The sequence below is a fragment of the Anabrus simplex genome, chromosome 5, assembly GCF_040414725.1.
Source record: "Anabrus simplex isolate iqAnaSimp1 chromosome 5, ASM4041472v1, whole genome shotgun sequence".
NCBI lineage: Eukaryota > Metazoa > Arthropoda > Insecta > Orthoptera > Tettigoniidae > Anabrus > Anabrus simplex.
The window spans coordinates 37,594,665-37,600,664 of record NC_090269.1 but is presented as its reverse complement, the minus strand read 5'-3'; positions in this window follow the sequence as shown (position 1 = coordinate 37,600,664).

The window sequence follows — 6,000 nt, the reverse complement described above, 5'->3', positions numbered from 1 at the left end:
ATGCATTTTACCATTTTAGGTAGAAATGTATTGTGAAGTACCGGTAATATTGCTGAGATTTTCCTCATCAAATTTCATATCATAGCCAATGGGACAGGGTTATTCCATGAAAATGGAATATGAAAATAATTGTATAGACATTATTTACTGTTTAAAAATCTACATTTTTTAAACAATAACTGAATTTCATGACAGGGACAGTGATAAGGGTACAGAGATCTGGAAGTCAAGTAGGGATGACATAAAAATGTTAGTGTTGAATTGTAGAAGTACCGGTATTATAAAGAAAGGAATAGACCGTAAGTAATTTTATAGATATATATATTTACCAGATATTGTAATAGGAGTTGAATCATGGCTGAGAAATGATATAATGGATGCAGAAATTTTCTCACGGAACTGGAGTGTGTATCGTAGAGAGAGGATAGGAATGGTGGGAGGGGGAGTATTCATTCTGGTGAAATAAGAATTTGTAAGCTACGAAAATGTTAAAGATGAGGCACATGAAATTCTAGGTGTAAGGCTCATTTCTAAAGATAATAGGCAACTTGATATCTTTGGAGTGTACAGACCGGGAAAGGGTAGCGTTGACACGGATTCAGAGTTATTTGATAATATAATCAGCTATGTGGGAAACGGCATGGAAAGGAATGTGATTGTAGCGGGAGATCTTAATTTACCAAATGTCAATTGGGGAGGAAATGCGAACGACAGGAAGCATGACCAACAAATGGCAAATAAGCTAATATGGGAAGGACAGCTAATTCAGAAAGTGACGGAACCAACTAGAGGGAAAAATATGCTGGACGTGGTGCTGATAAAACCAGATGAGCTCTATAGAGAAACCGAAGTAATAGCTGGTATTAGTGATCATGAAGCTGTTTTCGTCGTAGTTAAAAATAAATGTGATAGAAAGGAAGGTTTTAAAAGTAAGAATATTAGGCAGTACCATATGGCTGATAAAGCAGGCATGAGGCAGTTTATAGAAAGTAAATATGATCGGTGGAAAACGGTAAATAAGAATGTAAACAAACTCTGGGATGGGTTTAAAGCAATTGTTGAGGAATGTGAAAACAGGTTTGTACCTTTAAAGGTGGTGAGAAATGGTAAAGACCCACCTTATTATAATAGAGAAATAAAGAGACTAAGAAGGAGGTGCAGATTGGAAAGAAATAGAGTTAGAAATGGTTGTGGAAGTAAGAAGAAATTGAAGGAACTTACTAGGAAATTGAATCTAGCACAGAAGGCAGCTAAGGATAACATGATGGCAAGCATAATTGGCAGTCAAGCAGATTTTAGTGAAAAATGGAAGAGTATGTAAAGGTACTTCAAGGCAGAAACAGGTTCTAAGAAGGGCATTCCAGGAATAATTAATGAACAAGGGGAGTGTGTATGTGAGGATCTTCAAAAGGCAGAAGTATACAGTCAGCAGTATGTAAAGATTGTTGGTTGCAAAATGTCCATATAGAGGAGATGACTAATGCTAAAGAAGTATTAAAATTTACATATGATAACAATGATATTTACAATAAGATAAAAAAAAGTTGAAAACTAGAGAAGCGGCTGGAATTGATAAGATTTCTGGGGATATACTAAAGACAATGGGTTGGGATATAGTACCATATCTGAAGTACTTATTTGATTATTGCTTGGTTGAAGGAGCTATACTAAATGAATGTAGAATTGTTATAGTAGCTCCTGTGTATAAAGGAAATGGTGATACATATAAAGCTGAAAATTATAGGCCAGTAAGTTTGACATGCGTTGCATGTAAGCTTTGGGAAGGCATTCTTTCTGATTGCATTAGACATGTTTGCGAAATTAATAACTGGTTCGATAGAAGGCAATTCGGTTTTAGGAAAAGTTATTCCACTGAAGCTCAACTTGTAGGATTCCAGGAAGATATAGCTGATATTTTGGATTCTGGAGGTCAAATGGACTGTATCGCGATTGACCTGTTTAAAGCATTTGATAGGGTGGATCATGGGAGACTACTGGCATAAATGAGTGCAATTGGACTAGACAAAAGACGGACTGAATGGGTTGCTATATTTCTGGAAAATAGACCTCAAAGAATTAGAGTAGGCGAAGCTTTATCTGACCCTGTAATAATTAAGAGGGGAATTCCTCAAGGCAGTATTATTGGACCTTTATGTTTTCTTTTATACATAAATGATATGAGTAAAGGAGTGGAATCAGAGGTAAGACTTCTTTCGGATGATGTTATTCTCTACAGAGTAATAAATAAGTTACAAGATTGTGAACAACTACAACATGACCTCAATAATGTTGTGAGATGGACAGCAGTCAATGGCATGATGATAAATGGAATTAAAAGTCATGTTGTGAGTTTCACAAATAGGAAAAGTCCTCTCAGTTTTAATTACTGCGTTGATGGGGTGAAAGTTACTTTTGGGGATCATTGTAAGTATCTGGGTGTTAATATAAGGAAAGATCTTCATTGGGGTAATCACATAAATGAGATTGTAAATAAAGGATACAGATCTCTGCACATGGTTATAAGGTTGTTTAGGGGTTGTAGTAAGGATGTAAAGGAGAGGGCATATAAGTCTCTGGTAAGACCCCAACTAGAGTATAGTTCCAGTGTATGGGGCCCTCACCAGGATTACTTGATTCAAGAACTGGAAAAAATCCAAAGAAAAGCAGCTCGATTTATTCTGGATGATTTTCGACAAAAGAGTAGCGTTACAAATATGTTGCAAAGTTTGGGCTGGGAAGAACTGGGAGAAAGAAGACGAGCTGCTCGACTAAGTGGTATGTTCCGAGCTATCAGCGGAGAGATGGCATGGAGTGACATTAGTGGACGAATAAGTTTGAGTGGCGTCTTTAAAAGTAGGAAAGATCACAATATGAAGGTAAAGTTGGAATTCAAGAGGGCAAATTGGGGCAAATATTTATTTATAGGAAGGGTAGTTAGGGATTGGAATAACTTACCAAGGGAGATGTTCAATAAATTTCCAATCTCATTGAAATCATTTAAGGAAAGGCTAGGAAAACAACAGATAGGGAATCTGCCACCTAGGCGACTGCCCTAAATGCAGATCAGCATTGATTGATTGATAAATGTTTTGTTATTGTTGGAGGTGAGAATTACTCGTAATCTTTCTTGTAGGTACTGAATTGGTGGTACAGGGATAATTTACATTTGTAGTATATTGTATTGATAATTGGTAGCTTGTTTTCTATCTGTGTGTATGATATGAATGTTCCAGTTGACTAGAAAATGGATAGAAATCGCAAGAATATTTCTCAAAGTGTTAGCCTGTACTCATGGAAACGAACGTATATACGCGAGAAATAGAACGTTACGAGGAAGGATATGCATTGTATGTCAGAACTAACAAATATTTATGAATAGTTTTTGGTTTTATAAGGTGGTAACAGTTTCTGAAGTAATTTAAACGAGTGTGTTATTCAAGTGGTGAGGATGCGTATCGCCTCCAAAGCGTGACGTCATCAGAGCTACAGTACGGTCTGTATATCACGAAGGCAGTGCCACTACGTAGGCTACTTGGAGCCACCAGCAGTGCCAATGCACTATGAGAGACTTCGTCTCATGACCAAAAATTGATGCCGGCCTGGCCATCAGATGATATAGATGTTGATTCCCATAGAGAACCTGGAATATTTGTTCCGAATGAGTAAATTTATAATATCAATATAAATGGTCCGTTATTGGTCATTATACATTTTCCAGCTAACTTATTCCCAGTTGCCAGCGTTTCGTCCCAGTGTGCTAAGTTGGGCTCATCAGTTGGTAAATAGCACACCCACCAAGACGCATGGCTAGTGCATACCGTGGAGGCTACTACTACTATTCTCATTTTCATTCCTCCCCTGAAGGAGGAGGCGGGCCTCTTAGACGGTGACGCCGTCGCTCAGGCCGGGAGATTTGAGACGGTAGAGGAGATGTGCGGAGAAGGTGAGGGGGTAGGCGGCCGTGACCTATACTACGAACTGTCCCGGCATTCGCCTTAGTGCAGGAGAATGGAAAACCACGGAAAACCATTCTCAGGACAGCCGACGGGCGAGGCCAGGCGAGAAGTGCAGCACTGTACCCCAGGCCCGTCTCCCGAATGCAGAGGCGTAGAGCCACGGTAGAGCCGTGACCACCTCTCCTCTGCTCGGTTGGCCGGTCAGAGTACAGAGCTTATGGGACAACAACCCACTCTGCATCTACCGACCCCGTGGAGGCCACTGCGTAGGCTACTTGAAGCCACCAGCAGTGCCAATGCACTATGAGAGACTTCGTCTCATTACCAAAAATTGATGCCTGCCTGGCCATCAGATGATATAGATGTTGATTCCCATAGGGAACCTGAAATATTTGTCCGCGTCGTATTGCGGATGAATGGTGATGAAGACGACACATACACCCAGCTCCCGTGCCAGCAGAATTAACCAATTATGGTTAAAATTCCCGACCCTGCAAGGAATCGAACGCGGAACCCCTGCTACCAATAGCCAGTACGCTAATTATTTAGCCATGGAACCGGACTCTCTACACATCATATGCAATTAAAACACTCATCAAAATTGGACACCACATTATCGAAGATATTACCATATCACGATAGTACAAAAAGATGTGAGGAAAAGGTTGTAGGCTATCCTCCCTCCAAGCCTTTTTTAACTTATACTCTGAAGTCATTTTTTGGATCGCTCTTGATAAAATTGATGAAGGATTCAAGATTAACAGGAACCAAAACAACAAATCATGCGATATACAGATGACACTGTGATACTGGCTAACAATGCAGAAGACTTTCAATTTCTTTTGAATAGCATCACCGAAGTAAGCAAAGAGTTTGGCCTTATCCAGAAAACAAAATTCATGGTAGTCAAGAAACACAACATCTCCAGAGGTGTGAATAAAATTAATGTTGTTGGCTTTGCGTACCACTACGTTTATATGGTTTTAGGAGACATCGACGTGCCAGAATTATGTCCCGCAAGAGCCGACACAAGGCTCGCGTATTTGAACACCTACAAATACCACCGGGCTGAGGCAGGGTTGAACCTGCCAAGTTAGGCTCAGAAAGCCAGCGCTCTAACGCAGGAGCTACTCTGAAATTAAACCATCTTGTGTGTAATAGTGACCACCGATTCAAAACTCATTGGCACGTCGTGAAGGTTTATGTGCTACCGATGCTGCTTTACGGTGCCAAAAGATGGACACTTTAAATTCTTCGTCACTGTACCGATTGCAGGCTATTGAAATGCAGATGTACCGCAGAATGTTCAAAATCCCATGTGAAGACCACGTTATCAATGAGGAGGTGCCGGGGAAGCATGTGAAGTCTGAACACTCACTAAACGTAAGTAAGCAGCCTATTCCAGCCACATCTTTCCAAATGACAAATATAGAAGGAAAACGTGGACGACGGAGCGGAGAATACTAGGTAGGTATCCTCGGCATGGAACCTCCGACAGTGGTTCGATATCCACGATACGGCAACTCTGATATGGGAAACACAGAATAAGAAAGATTACTCCATTTATCCCATGGTAGTCGTCAACGTTCTGTGCGGAGATGACGCCAGAAGAAGATTGTAAAAGCAGGCAACTTACGGCGCATGAAAGGTTTGTATTTTTGTTGGGTTTTTATTTGTTTGCCTGTTGGTTTTTTTTTTCCTATTACCTATTTAAAGTCCGACTAACACATCGAAGGTTTCCGGCGATGGAGGGATGGGATGGTAGCGACTATGGCTTTAATTAAGGTACTGGTACAGTCCCAGCATTTGCCTGGTTTGAAAATGAGAACCTAGAGAAAACCATCTTCGGAGCTGCCGACGGTGGGATTCGGACCTACTACTCTCCCGAATGCAAGCTCACAGCTGCGCAACCCTAATCGCACGGCCAACTCGCTCGGTGTGCATGTACCGGTAAGTCATTTTCAAAACACTAGCCTACAATTGTGATTTAAAGTAGATATACTCAGATATCGGTAAATGATATTGTAGAATCTAGAATTATTTA